A 21126-nucleotide genomic window follows, 5' to 3' on the forward strand; every position below is an offset into this window, starting at 1 on the left:
CCCCCCAACTCCACACCGAGGGCACCCAACAGTGTGGACCAAGAGTCTTGTAAGGACGTCTAGACTTCCACCTGCCTTGTTGCTGTGGATCCCTGCATGGCCTCTTCTTTCCATTGGCACTGAGTTTCTGCCTCTACACTTAACCTCTTCCCTTTCCCTTTCTTTGTATGCTTTCACTTTAGGTTGAGTTGTCTGAGAAACAGATCTCCAGATGAGGGCTTAAGGCAAATATTTATTATGGAGATTCTTCTGAGGGAAACCAACTGGTGAGGGAGTAAAGGAGGTCAGTAAAAGTGAGTTTTGGGTGATCCCACAGGGAGACCCAGGTGGCACCCACCGTGCAGTGTTGTCCCTGCTGGAGACAGAGGAGGGGCATTCTGTCCTCTGGGGATCTATCCTGGAAGCGAGGCTGTGGATAGAACGAAGCAGGTGGAGGGCTGGACTCTAGGCTTTTCCAAGGCAACCGTCTGAAGAAGGCCCTTGTGAGGCAGAGCCCAGAGCAGTGGGGAAATACAGGGCTGGCTAGGAGTGAGAGCTGGCCGTCCTGGATGGTGAAGACTGTGTGCCACCACGCTCCTGTTGACCAACTAATACATTCTCTTTCTGCTCCTTCTTTAGGAAATCAATGCATTTGTGATTCAGTGTTTGCCTTAGATAGCAATGAAGTGCTAGAACCCAGAGTGTCACCTACTTGACGTGGAGGGCATCATCAATCATGCCCGTCTCTGAAGCATTTTTCAAATGAAGAGTTGCCTCCAGGAATGAATAACAGAAGTTGGGAAAAATGAAACAAGACTCAAAAGTATCCTATTTACACCAGCCCAGTTCCAGCCTCATCGAGCCAATGAGTGGTGTAAATTACATTTAAAATTTAGGTTGGGTATTTTTCTTGAAAATAGAGAAACATGGAAAATGAACAGAAATAGCAAGTCATAGGTTTTCCTGACTGGATATTTATGATAAACTTAAGAAATCTTATTAAGCAGATGGATGACATGAGCAAGCACCTAACATTTATTGAGAGTCTCCTGAGTCAGTGCAGAGAATGGACCTCATTAGTTTGCAAAACAATCATTATGGTTGAATTAAATTCTTTATTTTGTTGATGAACAAACTAAGGCTTAAATGGAAGTACTTGTCCAATGTCACATAGCTTGAGTAAAGCTGAGATTTAACTCTGCGTTTTCCTAACTCAAAAAGGGCAGTTGTGGTTTTTCATTTTTTTAATTTTTAAATTTTTAATTTTATTTTTATTTAAATAAAATTTTTATTGGAGTTCAATTTGCCAACATATAGGCAGTTGTGTTTTTTAAATTTATACTACTTACATCATAAATAACTAATGGGGAGGAAAATAGATAGTGAGTGACTCAAATATATTACTTAGCAGCTAAACTTAAAACATTCACTAGATACCTCGCAATGTCCTTACTTTTGTCAAATATTTAAGTGATGTTATACTATGCTCTATACTCTTAAATTCATGTTTTTAGTATAAAATGTGACAGTCACAGAGCCATGATTGAGAACCATATTATGTAGGTACACATTCATACACATTCATACAGGTACACATTCAGAGGATTATGCTCCATCTCCCAGTTTGTTGAATGAATATTCAACAAAGAAATATCTAAGCATTTACTATGTTTTTTAGAGAACTGCAATAAAGAGATGATTAAGCATAATCCCTCCCATCAACAGAGCTTCCTGTCCTGAAAATGCAGTCAGATCAGTTTACTGAAATGCTGTGGGACTGGCCAGGTGTGCTTTGTGCCACAAGAGCATGAATGGTCAATTCTACCAGAACAGGCTTCATGAAGAGAATTATGTTTAATAATAAAGTCTTTAAAACTTTATTAATAAGTTTTAAATAATTTATTTTATTAATTTAATTTATTAATAAATTCTTAATAGGAATTTATTTGCCTGAGTGGGGGACAAAGAAATTATAAGAAGAGGGAACTGAAGGGAGAAAAATCAACAGGATCCAAACACGTGAAGCACCATGATTTGTGACTAAAAGTACAAATGGTAACCCCAGGGTATTTGTGATACATATTCAAAGCCATCACATATATAGTACACAACTTAAAATTATAATTTGCTATAAAACATTTGAGCAATTGTCAAGTGTAAGGGGACTCTTTTTTGTGTGTTCATTAAACTCTTTACTGAAGTAAAAATGCCCACAGGAAAGTGGACTAGTTATGTATAACTACCAGCCAAGTCGACAAAAGAAGTGTCCCTGTCCCCTCAGCCCGACCCCCACGTCCGTAGGGAGCATCCACTGGCACACACTCTGCATGCTGGGTGTGCTCCCCAGCCTCTGTCGGCTTGTGGAGGATCAGCGTTCACCTCCATCTCCATGGTCTTTATCTCACTCCCTCCACCCAGCTTTTGATTGCATAGATCAGCCTCATTTCTATTTTATTTTTAAAAATATTTTATTGATTTAGTTGAGAGAGGGAGAGAGAGGAAGAGCCCAAACAGGGGGAAAGGGCAGAGGGAGAAGCAGAGCCCCCACTGAGCAGGGAGCCCTACCTGGGGCTTGATCCCAGGACCCTGCAATCATGACCTGAGCCTAAGGCAGATATTTAACCCTCAACTGAGCCACCCAGATGCCCCTGTTTTCTTTATTTTTATAGACGTACGTAATGCTCCATATGCACTGAGGCTGCTCAGACAGAAACTTTGGTTTACCTCTTTTGGGGGCAGAGGATTATGCCCCATCTCCCAGCCCAGCCATCCTTCAAAGACACGGTGGCCATGTGACAGTTGTAACCAAGGTAACATGGGCCAGTACGATAGATGTCACTCTCTTGGCCGCAGCTTTTCAGAAGTAGGCTTGTGTTTCTGTGTTTCTTTATGAATTTCACTAACGACATGTAAATGACCAGGGAGAACCAAAACGAGGTCCCTGAACCATCACGTGGCTTCCTGATGGGCAGGAATGCCGCCAACTTGAGCTTCTTTGTGAGGAAGAAAGACATGATTTCATCACATTAAAGCACTGAAACCCCTTTGTTACAGCAGCTAGCATTGCTCCCGTACCAACCAGGGACTGACCCAGTGAGCAGGGGATGTTGATCCTCTGTGAAAGGAAATGTTTTACTTTGATGAATTTGAACTTGTCTTCATGAATGAAGTCTGAAGGGAGGAGGGTGGGGCGGAGGACGCAGGCTCCTAAAAGAACAAGGAAGCAGTTTGCAGAAGTGTGATCCTTTCAGTCTCCTTTGTTTTTGTAAAGCCTCTAGATTTCTTTCTCTCTCTTTTTTTTAAGGGCTTACTTATTTATTCATGAGAGACACAGAGAGAGGCAGAGACACAGGCAGAGGGAGAAGCAGGCTCCTGTGGGGAGCCCAATATGGGACTTGATCCTGGATCTCCAGATCAGGACCTGTGCCAAAGGCAGACGCTCAACTGCTGAGCCACCACGCATCAGGCCTATAGGTTTCTTTGAGGGACAAACATCACAACCAAAGATCACTAGGGAGGAAAGAACCATGGTAATGTTTCTGTATGGAAATGCTTACCATATCTGCAGCTGAGATTAACAGAAGCGGAGACCCTGCCCCTTCATCTCTTGTAAACACAGGTGGAGCGTAGAGAGAGCATGAGTAAGACAGCAGCCCACCAGGAGGAGAGGGCGGAAGATCACAGAAGTGGAAGGAACAAGACTTGGTTGTTGCTGAAAAGAAAATGGAAGACAAAATCATGGAGATGGGAAACAGAGCAGTGGTTGCCCGGCTTGTAGGGGGTGGGGGATGTGGAGAGATAGACAGGTGGGGCACAGAGGATCTTTAGGACAGTGAAAGACTCCGTAGGATATTGCAGTGGTGAACACATTCCTCAAAACCTATAGAACTATGCAACAGAGAGTGAATCCTAATGTAAACTATAGACTTGAGTTAATAATAGTGTATCATCAATAATACTGGCTCTTCTGGCACAAAAATAGACACATAGATCAATGGAACAGAATAGAGAGCCCGGAAATAAACCCATGCTTATATGGTCAATTAATCTACGACAAAAGAGGCAAGACTGTACAATGGGAAAAGACCGCCTCTTCAATAAATGGTGCTGGAAGACTGGACAGCCACATGGGGAAGAATGAAACCAGACCACTTTCTTACACCATACACAAAAATAAACTCGAAATGGATTTAAGGCTTAAATGTAAGGCCTGAAACTATAAAGCCCTTAAAAGAAAATATAAGCAGTAAACTCTTAGACATCTGCCTTAGCCATATTTTTCTGAATATGTCTCTCGAGGCGAGGAAAACAAAGGCAGAAATAAACGATTGGGACTACATCAAACTGAAAAGCTTGTACACAATGAAGGAAACCATCAACAAAATGAAAAGGCAACCTAGTGAATGGGAGAAGATATTTGCAAATGATGTATCCTATAAGGGAGCAATATCCGAAATATTAAAGAACTCATGCAACTCAACATCAAAAGGAGAAATCATCAGTTTAAAAATGGGCAGAAGACCTGAACAGACTTCTCTCCAAAGAAGACATCCAGATGGCTGACAGACACATGAAAAGTTGTTTAACATCCTTTATCAACAGGGAAATGCAAATCAAAATTACAGTGAGATACCATCTCACTCCTGTCAGAATGACTAGAATCAAAAAGACAAGATATAACAACTGTTGGCGAGGATGTGGAGGAAAAGGAACCCTCCTACACTGGTGCTGAGAATGCAAACGGGTGCAGCCATTGTGGAAAACAGTATGAAGGTTCCTCAAAAAGTTAAAAATGGAAATACCATACAACCCAGCAGTTCCACTTCTGGGTACGCACTTATCACGGTGAGCGTTTTGCATAGAATTGTCGAGTGGCTGCTGTACACTTGACACCAAAATAATAGTAGACTTCTGCACTTATATACCTACGCTCATGTGTAGTTAAGAAATACTAATAATCTGGTCTCATCAATGGTACCAAGTTTAACACATTGATGCAAGGTGATGCAATGATAGAGGAATCGGGGCAGGGGGAGAACAGTCCTATGTAAACTCTTTGGACTTTTCCACCCAATTTTTCTGCAACTCTAAAACAGCTCTAAAACATAACTATTAATTAAGAAAAAAAGAAAATGGACCCCTTGTGTGTTATAATTATCATGTATGTTAATGATGCCGTTCTGAATTTCCACCCAGACTTCTTCCTTGAATGGGTCCTAAGTCTTGCTTTGTATTTGTGCTCACGCTGTTGGAGACATGGGATGCGGTGTGGGCAGAGTTGCTGGTGTTATTTTGTTGTTCCATCACTTGCAACACTAAAATTCACAACAAACTAAACTGAAATAGAAATCAAATTCACAACTATAATGTACACATTCGATCCCTGTGCCTCTAAACAGTGACCCAAGTTCAGTTGGAAAAAATAAAAAGATGTTTTTCTTTTGTATAGTTACTGAAACAGTGAAAAAAAAAAAAAAAGAAAATGTGGTGATTTAACCATCACCTCTTTCCAAGTATGTGGATAAGCTGGCGATGAAATAATTTCTAAGCCCCAGAACATCCTTTGTCGTGCAATCAAGCTAAGGCCCGTGTGCCAAGCAGACCTCCCCAATGAGAGTGTGTGTGTGGTGTCCCACTCGGCTCCCGAGAGCATGAAGGCGACGCAGGGGGCTGAAGATCCCCACTCTGGTCCCGGAGCTGGACAGGATCAATCACAGAAGTGTGACCGGCAGCCAAAAAGTCACACATGTAGACATAGCTCCCCTCTTGCCTCCACAAGTGTGTCTTGGTCGTGCCCAAGGGAACTCAGACTGGGAATGTGGGACCCCAGAAGTGACCCACCCTTCCACTGACCTGGGGCCACAGGTCCCTGTTTTCTACAGGGATGGAGACATGTTGGGAGGGTCGTTACTGCAGGACGTGGGCCTGAACCAGCGGAAGGCAGGTCACCAAGAGATCTCTGCCCTGCCTAGCAAGGAACTTGTCAGAATACAGAACAGGGTTGCTCAGCACTGATGGCGTTGGGCCTGGTGATGCTTCCTCGTGGAGGGCGGTCCTGGGCACCGTAGGTTGGTTAGGCGCATCCCTGGCCCTCACCCACTAGATGCCAGGAACACCTCTCCTCAGTCACGACAATCAAAAATGCCTCCAGGGCGCCTGGGTAGCTCAGGTGGTTAAGCATCCCACTCTTGGTTGCTGCTCAGGTCGAGATCTCAGGGTCCCAGATGGAGCCCACGGTGGGCTCCCTGCTCAGCACCCGGCTCCTTGCTCAGCACGGAGTCTTCTTGAGATTCCCTCTCCTTCTCCCTCTGCCCCTCCCGCTCATGCTCTCTCTTCCTCTGTAAAATAAACAAATAAATCTTTGATTTAAAAAAAAAAAAAGTGCTTCCAGACGTTGCCAAATGTACTCTGCACAGGCCAAATCACCCCCTTGAGAAAGACTAGTGTAGGATTTGCCTCTAGTGATAGAGGGATTTGTTTTGCACAGGAAAATGTTTCCTATGTTCCGTTTTCACTTTTTAATTAGTCGCTGCCATGCAGAGCCCAAAGAAATCACCAACTGGATTCTTAATTTTGTGAATTCTCCCTCCGTTTGCAAAGTAAATGAGGTCTCAGAACTGACTATTCATCTGTTCAGCATCTAGCAGATGAGGCTGAGCTTTTGAAAGCCTGAAAGCTCTTCCCAAGTTCCTAAACCCTACAACTGAGGGGCGAGTTCTAATACACTTTACATCTGTGTGGGGAAAATTGCATCAGAATAGTTCAAATAAAAAGGCCAAACTGCATGATTCATTTTGGAAGAGTAGTTCAAAAAGTGAGCCCTATTTTAAAAATTCACATTTTTATTTTTATCCAGGACTCTGATAGTTCCACTAGAGATAAATGATTCCTTCTCAGAGGGGAAATAAGAAGCAGTTTAATCTTGGCCTTCTATTGCTTGAAACTATTCCACCTCTGTGAACTCATTTCATATTTTAAGCTCCCAAAAAAGGACAGAAGAATTTAGCAAACTCCCATGTGACCACATATTGTTAATGGAACAACTTGTCATTTGAAAAATTTCCACCTTTCTGAGAAGACACTCAGTATCATCTGCCATAGGATAAATTTCAGTGCAGTGTAGTCCCCTATTTTGATCGTGTCCGAAAGCACTAATATTCATCTATTCATTTATATTTTTATTGAGACCACTTTTTTTTTCTGATATTAAGCACTGGGAATGATTCTCTAACAAAAGATAAGGTAGGTGCACATACAGTTGATGGTTCCATGGAAGAAGCTTTAGCTACCTGGAAACTGAGGCCTCACACTGCAAGGCTGTGATGGGAAGTCAAGGAACCTCTGTATGGCGGGCACAGGATGCAGGTTCAGAACCAGACAATGCTCCAGGGGAACAGGTATCCAAGTTGAGGTGTGACAGGAGAAGCTGGCAGGATAACCTGGGGACAAGGCTTCTAAGCACAGGCATGTGCAAACCCCCAGAGGTGCCAACGTGAAAGCTTTCCCATCACAAGGTCTCATGTCCAAACCTCAGAGTTAAGAACTCAGGGACTGGCAGCTCAGATGTGTGAGACCGGAAGGTTCTCCGGCTCCCTTGGAGAAACAGAAAAGTGAGAGATACTTCATTGGACAATAGTGGAAGAGCTCTCTGCTCTCCTGACCCAAGTGCAGGGTGGGTCCCCCAGACAGATACACACGTAACAACCTTTCAGATTTGACTGAAGGTCCCTCTTCCTAGAAACCTTGCAAGGCCGCTCAGGCTTCTATCGATCCTTTCTACAAACTGCCCTTTCTTTCTTTCTTCTTTCTTTCTTTCTTTCTTTCTTTCTTTCTTTCTTTCTTTCTTTCTTTCTTTCTTTCTTTCTTTCTTTCTTTCTTTCTTTTCTCTTTCTTTTTAAGATTTTATTTTATTCACCAGAGAGAGAGAGAGAGAGACAAGCAGAGACACTGGCAGAGGGAGAAGCAGGCTCTATGCAGGAAGCCAGATGCGGGACTAGATCCTGAGACTCTAGAATCATGCCCTAGGCCGAAGGCAGGCACTAAACCACCGAGCTACCCAGGGATCCCAGGTCTGACTTTCTAGAAGGTTCCGACTTGCTTTCCAGTTAGGATTCGAGAACCCTGTCAATACTATTCAAATAGGTTCTTAGTAATATTTCATCATTTATGTGTTTCCTGTGCACATGGTCTTGCCTTTCTCGACAAAAATATCGAGTGTTTGCATCATGTTTTGTCTGTGTCTTCCAGTGAGCTATACCCAGTTCTACAAATAAGTCATGTTGAGATCTGCAAGGAAGTGACTTAAGCAAGTGTAAAACAAAAACCAAAAAAGTAAGTATGAGCCGGGCGAAGGACAATCTTCTGTAACAAGATGACCTCCAAATGCAACGATCATACCGTCTCTCTCAAGGGATAGTCCAAGGTGTGTAGACAGGCTCTGCTCCAAGAACTTAACTCCAGGACCAGGCGAGTAAGGCAGTTTGCCAACCTCATATCTTCCTGAGGTGCTCCAATCTTTACAACTTACATCCAGCCAGAAGGAAAGAAAAATCCTTTTAGGTATAAGTTGAACATGTCCTCTTATGTTCCGATATTACTGATTCATGTTTTACTAAGAAGAACTTAATCACCAGGTACTGGGAGGTCTGGGAATTCGAGTCCAACTGGATCCCATGACCAGAAGAATGAGAAATCCATGCAAGGATACAGGGAGAATCTTTTCTACTAGGCACATCTTTATGGCACTCAAGCCTAGTTGCTTGCTTCCACCAATCATTTTGAGCCCTTTATTTTGCATCTTTGCTATAAGTGGAGCAAAGGACAATATTTTAAGCAGGATGTTACTTCTGAAACAGCTCCAGATGATTATCTGGGATTTGTCCAACTGAAATAGAACAAAATATTGCTCCACCATTCCCTCCACCTGTATCTCCACCATAGGCCGCAGAAGAATAGCTGTTTAACTTTTCAGGCTAAAATGAAAGGATCATGATGAAATAGCCACTTATTGATACGACATTCTTTCCCTGGTACTCTGAGGCATAAGACATTTATCCACAATGATATATGCAACATGCAAAGGTAAATTATTGCTGAGCAGCAACAGTGCCCATTAAGTTAATTTTTTTTAAAGATTTTTATTTATTTATTCACGAAAGATGCAGAGAGAGAGAGAGAGAGGCAGAGACACAGGCAGAGGGAGATGCAGGCTCCATGCAGGGAGCCTGATGTGGGAGTTGATCCCGGGACTCCAGGATCACGCCCTGGGCCAAAGGCAGGCACTAAGCCACTGAGCCACCCAGGGATCCCCCATTAAGTTCATTTTCAATTTTAGGACTTTCAAAAATATCATAGAAGATCATCATCAACAACAACAACAAAACAAACTGCTTAAAAAATGGACAAAGGACTTGAATAGATGTTTCTCCAAAGAAAATATACAAATTCCCCAACAAACCTATGAAAAGATGTTCAACATCATTAATCACCAGGGAAGTGCAAATAAAGACCACAAGGAAATATCACCTAACATCCATCTGGTGTTTCTAACAAGAAAACAGAAAATTAGAAGTGTTGGCAAGGATGTGGGGAGATTAAAACCCTCGTGCACTGTTGATAGGAATACAAAATGGGGCATCCACCACAGAAAACAGTTTGGAGGTGCCTCAAAAAGTTAAAAATATAATTACTGTGTGGTCCAGAAATTCTACTTCTGTGTATTTACCCAAGAGAACCGAAAGCAAGGACGTGAAGAGATATAAGTAGACCTATATTCACAGTAGCTTTATTTGCAGCAGCCAAAATGTGAAAGCAACCCACTGACAGATGAATGGATAAACAAAATGTTGGATATTATTCAGCCTCCCAAAGGAAAGAGATTCTGACATATGATATAACATGGAAGAAATCTGAGGACATCATGGTAAGTGAAATAAACTGGTCACAAAAATGCCAATACCAGATGAGTGCACTTATTTGAGGTACCCAGAGCAGTCAAACTCAGAGACAGAGGTAGAATGGTGGTTGCCAGGGACTGGGGGAAGGGGGAAGGGGAGTTATTGTTTAGAGTTCCGGTTTTACAAAATAAAAACATTCTAGAGATTGGTTGCTCAACATTATAATTAACATTACGGAAGTGTAGACTTAGATATTATGGTGTGTGCTTTTAATCACAATTAAATATATATAAAATATACTATAGGAGAAATATACAAGAAGAAGTTACACTGAGATAACAGAATGGAGCTATTTGGTGGAGCTAATATACTTTAGATTTAGGTAAATTCATTATGTATTGATCAGCACATCATTTTATTAGCCTTAGCGAATGATTTGTATTTACTTATTCATTCTTATATTAATTCACTCAAAAGACCATTTGTTGAACACCTGTCCTAGCTTATTGTGTACTACACAGGAGAGATATTGATGAACCAGATAGTCATGCTCCCAAACCCAGTGGAGCTCATCTTTGTGTGGAGAGAAAATATATCAAAAGTAGAATCCCTTGAAAACACTGGTTTTCAAGATATAGTCCCTGAATCAACCGCAGCAGCATGAATGGGATACCTATTAGAAATGCAGATTCTCAGGCCTCACATCAAACTTGCCGAATCAGAAACTTTTAGGATAGGTCTCAATACTGCCTTAAAGCAGTCCTCCAGAGGACAGAAGGCATGCTGGCGCCCGAGAATCACAGGCCTATGGAAGGACAATCAGGGACTGAGGTCAAAGAGAAAAATCCAGGTCAGGGAAGACAAGCAACAGAGCAAAAGAGGGTGACTGATGTCCTTGAGGGACTCAGGTCTAAAGGATGAGTAGAGGTTAACTGGAAGAGGGGTCTTTGGGGGTGAGCAAGAGAGCCAGCACACGTGCCTTTGGCAGGGTGAAAGCTGGCATATGGAAGGAGCCAGAAACAGAAGAGAAGGAGGAATCAGAAGGGCACAGTCAGATAGGACAGAAATCAGACCACAGAGAGGCTTTTAGGCCGTAATCAGGCTCTTAGATTTTACAACAAAAGGAAAATAACAGAAGTATTTTAGAAGAATGGTCCTATAATAGCAATTTCAACTTGAAAAATCCTCCGGCTACATCCCATTACTAAAGGGTCATTAGAATAGATGCAGAGACAACAGTTGATAGCTGTTTGGGCATTTGGGGCAAGAGATGATGGCAGGTTTGGACCAGAGTAGCAAGGTAATACAGAAGTGACCCAGGTCACTCCACTCTCACGGAGACGTAGGTGTGCATCGGGATGAGTGCTTCCTGACCTCCAAAGAGCAGTTTCAGCTTTCAGACATTAGAGTCACTGATGCCCAGTTAACAATTGAAACCACGTGAGCGACTAGCAAGGGGGCGTAGGATAAGAACAAAGACCTAGTCTAGGTAACTCCAGCACGAAACTGATCCCTGTTCACAGATGAGAGGAAGAAGGAGATTGAAAAGGTAGATCAGTGATAAGAGATTAGATCGAACTGTCTACGGGTGACCCATCAAGTGGGAGTTTCACAAAGTGAGAAGCTACCAGAAGTGACAAGTGTTCTTGAATGGTCAAAGAGGCTGTATGGAAGCTGCCATTGCGTTTGGATTTGTTGGATCATTGGATCTGTTGACACGAGGGCCATGCCAACCTTGGGCTATGTCCACGGAGTGATGGGGGTAGAAGTCAGGTTCAAGTGTGTTAACAAGTGGCAACATAGTAAGGGAATGGAAATAAGATACGTGGTCAGTGTTTTTGAGAAATTTGCCTGGGATAGGAGACACCCTCAGTCAGTAGGTCTGTTTTTTGTTTTTTGTTTTCAAATGAAATAATAAAGATATATTTTGAGAATATTAAAGCTAAGGAATTTCAGTCATGTTACAAAGATGCTAAATATCAGAAAGCTTAAATGTTTACTTCCAGCACCCGCTACCCCTGTAAATTATCTTCTGAGATAAGATAAATTCTAAGATAATTAATTTGAGACTTTCTGGTTGGGTTCTGTTTTTTCATTTTGTTGTCATGTTTTTTGCCTTTCCCTAAACAGATGCTGTAAGGCCTGAGTAATCTGATCCCAGAGCAGAGGGCCTGCTCTGTGTCTCAGCTGCTTGCAAAATTCCTGTCAAGTACAAGTCTGCTCCATAAACCTGTGTGAAAGTCTTATCTTCTTCGAGCAGATTTTGAAATAACCTCCTTTCCCCAAACACTGGCAGCGAGAAGTGATCCCAATCCCACTGTTTACCTAAAGGTCATTAGCAAGCAGCTCTGCATTTGTACTCTGTCACAACTTAGACATGTGGTCTGTAGCCATTCACAGACCAAACCCTTCTTTTGGGGTTCAACCTCAATAAAAGCCCATCACAAGGAAAGCCCAGAGTACACCTGTCAGTCTTGGCTGGGCCCCTCCCTGCCTAGTGACTTTCCTCTGATGCCCCCAGGCTATGACCAGAGAAGCTCCAGATGCATCCTCTTCTTCTTCAATTTGCTGCTCTTCCAACCACAGGCCAGTAAAGAAATGAAAACCAGTTCAAACTATGGCAGTCCAGTGACTGATGTGTATGGGCCTCATCGGCTGGGCAGGTGCCTGTGAGGTCAGAACAGATGGACAAGGATATTTAAACTCTGTACCTGACAGTGAAGTGTTATTCATCATCGAAGGTCAGTAGGGATTCTTACATGTGAAGCAAGCCCAAAGCCCTCCGGGTGTTATGCGTATATTATTTTACAAAGATTATGTTGTTGATGATGGTGATGATGTGACAAACAAAGATTTGGAAAAATCTCTATGGAAAAATGACCAAAATGTAATGACTGCATATTGGTTTTTAAAAATGTGTCTACATGACTTAAAAGCAGTCATTCAGAAGTTTTACGGAATCCAAAGAAACTCCTGAGAGGTTTCATCAAGAATCCAGATAGAGGGCCTGCTTCTGCAGCTCCCCCATATAACCATCCCCGGAGCAGAGGGTTTTAGTCTGTGTTTATGAGCATCAGCATGTAAACTCTAGCATCAGACACAAAGACAGCAGACTTACACACGTGACCTAACCAGCTCCCAGTGTTGCGGAAGGTCAGGCACCCAAACACAAACCTACAGAGTGGTTATGCTTCCCTGATTTAAACTTGACTGAGGCAGAATTTGCTATGGAAAGTGGTTCCAGAAGAATGGGTTCTTACGGATGAGGTCTCTGAGTTGCTCAGGGTTTTCTGATCTGATTAGGTTTAAAGGCGCTAATCACCTTATTTCCCATGGTAAAGGAGTATTCAGCATATAGTGGCAAATAGTTCCTCAAAGTATCACCTTTACATTCATGCAATTAAGTGTCTATTGAAGATAAGGTTATGCGTTCTGTTCTGTTCTCTTATTGAGAACATTTTGATGAAAACCAGAGTATAATTGAATTGGTTGGTTAGTTCGAACTATGTTAATGTAGGAAAAGAAAATGATGAGTTTAGGGCTTGATATTCCCAGATTAAAGTCTATATAAGGAATCTAAAAGCTTCTAGATTGTCCCTGTAAGAGATCCTTTCTCCTCTCTGTCAAGATTTCTGAAAATTAAACCCAAAGTCTCATCCTGCAGGTGTACAAATTGCAAGAATTTTGAATTCCCAAATTCATAGGGTCTCTTGTATTAAAATTATGACCTTTATTGAGAAGAGATGGGATTTGGAAGTTTGGTCTGGGTTTATATGAGCAAATTCCAATGATGCTAAGGATCTGGAGTCCCTAATTCTGGCAGCCTCTTCACCTTCTTTACCAATGAAGCAGCCTCACCTCTGCCTCAGGAAGTGTGTCCCCATCTCGAGATGGACCTCTAAAGCTTCTGTCCCAGGTACTTACCTGATAGTCCTTGTTACCATCTGCTCTCATGATTTCTCCTTCCTTCTTGGCCTGTGAGTAGACTCAAATCCCAAATCTGATGATGGGGTGTCATATGCACTGAAAGAGTGGCATGATGGCTTAGTAATATCAACTGCAATCTGGAGAGTAAGAATGGCAACGTATCTCAATCTATGGGATTAAGACAGAAAGAATAGAAAGTTGACTCATGCTGGATCTACTAAGAAGGTTCACTGGCTCAGTGTTTTTGTTGAGGGGCCAGGAATGGCTCCAACAATTTGCTTGACGAGTTGGCTGAATGATGAACCCAGAGGTGGCCTAACAAAGGGAAAGTGTCAGAACTTCCTTAGTGTACTGTAGAGAAAAGCATCCAAAGGTGTCAGAAGATCAGAACCCCAAAGTGGATTCACCATGTGAGACCAGCTTACCCACTTCGGATGCTTTTTACCTCACTAGGCTGCAGTAGAGACTATATGCCTGACTCTGAGCCATAAACTTACCAACCAGCCTGACAGTCTATCATGACCTAGGTGCTGTGTGACCCACCGATACCATTTTGTTACTTTTCTGAGGACTTTCAAATATTTTGCTATAACTCAGGATGATAGGGAAGATTGGTCCTATTCCTATTTTCCTGAGTTGAGAAAAGTTGAGAAGTTCACTTAGAATTACGCATTTCTTATATTGATAAAAATAGTACATCTACCTGTATAGCCATCACTCCAGATAGTTAAACCATCAGGAAAATAATAGATCAATAGTGAACTTTATTTGGTTAAAGTCCTGCGTGTAACCACATCTATCAATAGATATTAAGTAAGAACAGCTCAGGTTACAAACTTAAAATACCCTAAGTAAGTAAGGTTATACCGGAGCACATTAAGAATATGTCTTGGTAAAAAATACATCTCAGCCCATGTTACATAGAGTAAGTGAGATGTGTGGGAAATGACCTGCCCTTTTCTCCCACTAAAGGGCAGAGGTTTTTGAAAAAAAAGATGGTTCAATTTCCTCTCTCCAAGCTGCCTTTTTAAAATAACATAACATAACACATATTTTGACACAACTCCACATGACTCAGAGGCCCTTCCTAAAATACGACCAGACCACATTCATGGAGACTGAATCACCTCTAACCTCCCGAACTTGGTGAGGATTACTAATCAGGATGTGTTTTCATTCCTAAGATAGTATGGGAAAGTTCTGATTTTGACGGTTAACCTAACATTCAGTCAATTATATTAACACTGGGGCGCTCAACAAGTTCTGTTTTGCTTCTCTCATTGCCTCACCATGATTGAACGACAACCCACGTAAAACCATGTGTTTCCCCATGTAAATAAAGACTGCCCATCTCCAGAAAATAAACAATTCCCAAGATGGCATTTTATAAAGGAACAACGTCGCTTTCTGAAAGCATGTGACCTCCGTCTACTTCAGGACCTCCTCCAAGCCCTCTAGCAGAGAGACACGCACGTCTTCCGACTTCATGATGCTGGAAGACAGCTCCTTCTCCAGGCCCTGGAAAACTTCTTGGTGAAAGTCAAGCACAATTTGGCAGTTCTCTTCTGATCAAAAATTGAGGAATCACAGGGCACACTGCTGGCACGTACATACAAGTCCGTAGTGTGTTGCACACCATCTACTAGTAGCTAGCTTGTCCTGCCATGACTCCGCATTCAAGCTCACAGATGTGTGTCTAAGCAGGAAAGCTCTAGAGCAGAAGGACAATGACCCCGAGAAAGGTTTCTAATGAACTTAGAAAGCCGACACGGGAATCTTTCTTTCTGCCAGACTGAAGCTCTCAATTTCTTTATCTGAAAAATAAGAAGGAATAGTGTTTAGCTCAAAGGTGAATAAAACAAGCTCATGCATATGGACATGTTTTTAGGTCTGAAGGACTGTCCACTTGGTAAATGTGATCGCTATTAATAACAGCAAATACGAGCTGTCATGACTCACTAGCCTGAACTCCAAAGGGATTGATTTCTTTGACTCACTCAGTTGGAGTTTCCTTAGTGACTGGGGCCCAGAAGATAAAGAATTGTAATCACTTCCTGTGAATGATGTCTTTCCCTCCGTTGTACAATGAGTAACATTTATATCATTCATTTTTAAGCACAGCCTATTTGAGAACCGTATTTTCCCCCAGGCATTTGGTTAAATCAGCTTCAGCATAGTGATGGCTCATGGTTCTCCCTCCCGTCATCCTCATGCTTGGGGGTGAGCTTCTCACAGCACACATCCTCTCTAACTCCCTCCCGGACAGCCCACTGAGTAAGTCGGAGAGTAGAGGGAAACATTCTTGCCTGGAATAGTCATCTTCCACATGTGCCCACATTCAGGGTTGGTCCAGAATGTCATATCCTGGTGGGAAATGATTGCGTGTGTTTTGTTCATATCCAAAGTCCTGTTGACAAAAGCCAATGCCCCTGGTGTCCCCCTGAAATGAACACATGGTGACTTTCTTAGTCAAAGAGAAGTATAAATATTATTGAGTCCCATCTCCCGGCGACCTCCAAACGTCCTTCCTTTGCAGAGACTTTTAGTACTTTGTGTCACTGATAGACTTGTTTTTCAAATAAGTCTGTGGGGGCAAAATTCAATATAATAACAGCAATCGTCCTTCTGTTGCCCACCTTCCCGGATCCATTTCTTGATTTCTTTAACATAGGGTCACCATATCTGACAACCCGAGGCACAAACCAATTTCCATTCCTTTCTTTCCCACCTGCTCTCTCCCAAGTCCCACGAGTCCTCACTGATGCAATTAAAGTTCTAGGCAGGCACTTGGGCTGCCTTTTCCTGGAGGCAAACTTTCTCCATGGCATAACTTACTCAGACAAGGATGGTGACAAGGAAAAGCTGAAGTGCACCAGGCGAATCAGTAAGGGAGGGCACAAAAGCCCACTGAGGCCGCCCAGCAGGACCCTGGAGAGCCTCACACAGCCCAGGGCATCTGGCCCTCCAGCCACTGACCCAGCCTGGCTGGCCCAGACACAGGGGGCCACACCTGGGAGCGGCCTGTGTGGATGGGGGTAGCTGGCCTCGCACACAGCGGGCATCCACCCAGACCATGTGCTCTGTGCAGAAGGACAGAAATTCTGTGTTTAGGACATCACCAAGGAAACCCAGATACATTATCTTTGCCAGAGTACAGGAGACAGTTCAGTTAGTAACTGCCTCAAAGCGGTAGAGCCAGAGAAGAGACCGCGTGCTAAGGATGAGGATGAGGGGTTGGGGGTAGAAGCAAAGTGGGGACACAGTTTTTACACACTAACCAAATCAGGAGTGTCCCTATCCACAGCTTCCAGAAGATCCCCAAGGCTTTTCTTCATGTTGGTGGCTTTTTACAGGCAAAGAGCAATTAAAATAAAGGCGTGTCAGTCTTTCCAGTCAAAGATTTGGGCGGCCATAAACCGATCCTACAAATACCAAGATTTTTGTTCCTGCTTTGACACCTGTAGAACACATTTTGTTTTAATACGCAGTGCATGGTTGTGAGAGTCCGTTTTGGCCCTAGAATTATGTTTGACTTTTCAAGAGTTTGGAAGTACATTTTTGACTTCCAAACTCTCACTCCAAGAAAATGAATTATGCTTGCACTGGGGTGTGTGTGTGTGTGTGTGTGTGTGTGTGTGTGTGTGTTGTTTGTACAGAGCCCTATGTTTCATTCAGCAGCTCACTTCTCTTTTAATGCCAGTTAATTTTTAGCATTATTAATAACACAGCAAATTACTCTCTAAAAATAAGTTGAAATATGCTTATATTTGCGAAGTTTAGGCAGTAATAGTCTCATACACAATATCCTTTAACAGATTACCATCTATAAAAAGATAACAGGAGCAGTAATTCGTTTTATCATAATAACTTCCCCATTACTGCTAAGGCACGTGCTGTGGATTTGTTATTTCCATGTGGGTCAGCCTGGTTTCGATCCATCTGTATCAGTCTTTGGTTTCTTCTTCGTGCCATCACACATTCTGTAGTCTTCCCCTCTTCCATTTGATTATAATGTTAAAAAATTCACGCTATTAAAATATAAAGACATTAATTCATTTTGAAGTTGTCCACATGGAAGAGTCTACAGTCAGCTTCATAATCCAGCAAACTAAGTGACTTAGATCATCTAAGCAAGGATCCCATGCACCAAGGGAGGATTTTGTGCCTGGTAAACATGTTAGAAGTGATGGTGGAACTTTCTTTTGTTCCTTAAAGCAACAACAAACCTTTGGCACTTCTTACACACACGTGTGCATGGATGTATCTTCACAGATCATGCTCATATTTTTATATGATTTTTTTTTCTTTTTTGGCTGACAGCTTGAAGCAGATGTGGTTCTAGGAAGCCAGCGTGTAACCCATGGGGCTCAACAGTAAGTGTATAACCCAAACCTCAAAGCCATATTCAGTGGAAATATTTGGCACTGGTGTTGGAGACACCTGGAAGTTTATCTACAAAACAGGCATGAATCATCTGTTGATAGAATATGAAAGAATTGAAAGAAACCAGTGCCCAAAAGTTTGTAAGCATAGGCATAAGATTCATTCAAGCCACTTAATGTGAGGGCTAAAGAATGAATTAGTAATTCTTAAGAAAAAATAAAAATAAACCAGGGCAATAAGACAAACTTTGTAGGTTATAACAATTGCAAATTGGAGACCTCGAGATCCAAGTTTCTGCCATTTAAAAGCCTTTATCCAAAGGGACTGTTTCTATTCTCATTAACACACCTATTTTAAAGTGTTTAAGAAGCATCTACACTGTTCCAGCTGCCACACCATCGATACACTAATGCAACCCGACATTGTTCAGTGATAAGAATTACAATCGCTAATTATGACAACCTCGTGAAAAGTCTGAACTCAAGCTCGAGAGAAGACAAATTCCAGAAATTAAAAAAAAAATGACACAGTGTTTTCCTTATAATCACAACCCATGGATTATAAAGGTGGTAGTTACATTATCTAAAGAGAGTCATGAAACTCTCTTTGTATGTATTAGAGAAGAAGAAGCATGGCCTGACTCGGAGGTTAGCTGAAGGTACAGCACACAGAACGGGCTTCAAGGAGTCTTACAATACTCAGGAATCACAGTCTAAATACATTTGAAGTAAATTTCAAAGAGCACACTTCAAATTAAAGACCACGCAGAATAGGGCATTTCATTCCCAACATGCGTTCATTTAACATCATATAATTGCACCATAGAACATTTGCACAAAAGCATTTAAAATTCCACTGGTTAAAACTCTTACTCTCGATGACAGTGCAAGACCGAGGTGCTTCTAAGGGAAGATTCATTCAAGACTTCTTAGCTTAGCCCTGGAGATACATTTTTCTTGATTAGAATAACAAAAAACCCAGACAGTGATAAACAGTAAAAAATGAAATATATTAAATTTAAAAAAAAAATCATAACTTGATTCTAATTATTCTCTTTAAAGCACAACCAGCTCTTGGATGAATTACATCTCAGATAAAGATAAATTCACACTACAGACAGCTCCAAGAATTAAATAGGCTTTTCCCACCCAACCTTCCTACCTCCTGTCCAAGTGTCTGAGGCTTTAAAAGTATCTATTTTTATATCCGCGGTGGGGTGATTTTTGAATGAGCATCTACTCATATAAAATAGTGATCAGTAACGTCACCTACTATAGTTAGTTTTGCATTCATGGTATCAAATCGCGGGCGAAAGCGCCTCTGATCAATACCGAACTATGCCACCTGGTTTGTGGCTGCAATAAAGGCCTCGTCTCTACGCTTGCAGAGGAACATGTGTCGACTCTGAGAGGTCATTTTCTAGCCAGCTTTCATTAGGATGAAAGGGAAATGCATATCTGCTACTTTACAGCAAGCAAATGACATAGGGTCCTGATCATGGACCATAGGGGTGGTTCATCTCACCAACGACACATAACTCCAGGTACATTTATATAACAGGATGAAGTTCATTTTTGCAGGGTGCCTAAAAAATCTAAACACGACTCGTGATTTTCTCCATCAAACCTCTTACCTGAGCTCATCATTATGATAACAATGTCCTGCTTCTCTCGACCTGAATAAACATCTATCAGAGGACATGTACAGTCAGAATCCTCACTTTATTCCCATCGCATGTTGACGACCCGTTTAAAAGTCAGACAATGTTATCCTAGAATAATAACGAAAGTATTTAGCAACTGTGATGATGGCCAGGGCAAGTCAATCAGCAAAGACAGCGGGGAGAACACCGGAAAGGACACAGAGACAAGTATGAGCTGGTTGGTATGCAGCCCTCCCCACCGCCAAATCAGCCCTTAGCCAACATCTTTCACGCTGCCAGCCTCAGGAATGGGTGCTGGGAATGCAGGGTGCTGTGGCCAGAATGCCTACATCCAAGACCTAATGCGTTTCTCCCTGCTGCAAATTTCTGGACAAATCTTGAGACTCCCCGACGAAATATTTTTATGGGGCTACTAGAAAACATCGCATACCTCATGATGGGACCAACGGGAGGGTAAAGGATTCATGACTTCAGCGCCCTTATGATATGTTTGCCTGTAGTAAGTAGTGGGAGGGCAAAGTTGGCATAAACAAAAACAAAAACAAAACAAAACCAAAAAAACCAAAAGGCAAAAACATGAAAGAACACTCAACAATCAGATGCAGAGCTCCCCACAAATTCTCCTGCCCTCTCTTCACACCCCTTGGCCACAAAGTGTGTTCCTCACAGCATATTTATTGGTAGGACAGACCAAGAGGGAGAAGAGGCCAGAGCCAGCAGCGCGTGAGGCTCAGTGGGGCAAATCCCTTCGAGGTCACCACTGGCCACTGAGCTGGCTGTCCCCCGTGTCCTCAAAGAAAGGAATTCCTGGATTCCCCCAAATGCCAGGGAGCCCTAGTTCATGCTCACAGCTGGCCACACGGCTGGAAATACATCTCAGTTTTATTGTAAATTCTGTCCAAAGACCAATAAGAAGGCGTTTATCTTTTTTTTCAAGATTTTATTTATTTATTTCTGAGAGACACAGAGGCACAGACACAGGCAGAGGGAGAAGCAGGCTCCCTGCGGGGAGCCCAATGCTGGACTCCATCCCAGGACCCGGGGTCATGCCCTGAGCCAAAGGCAAATGCTCAACCACTGCCCCCAGTGGCCCAAGAAGGCTTTTATCTAGACTCTCATGGTCAGCATTACCTAGTCCATGGTATGAGACGGGAAGGGCGTCAGGTCTTATCCGAAGTACTAGGAATCCCTCTGATAATGAAGAGGGTGTAGATGGGTCCGTGAGCAGCGAAAGCAATAATCACGGTAAAAAAATGAGTATTGACGATTTATTTTCTA

Source organism: Canis lupus, chromosome 2 (assembly GCF_011100685.1).
Source record: "Canis lupus familiaris isolate Mischka breed German Shepherd chromosome 2, alternate assembly UU_Cfam_GSD_1.0, whole genome shotgun sequence".
NCBI lineage: Eukaryota > Metazoa > Chordata > Mammalia > Carnivora > Canidae > Canis > Canis lupus.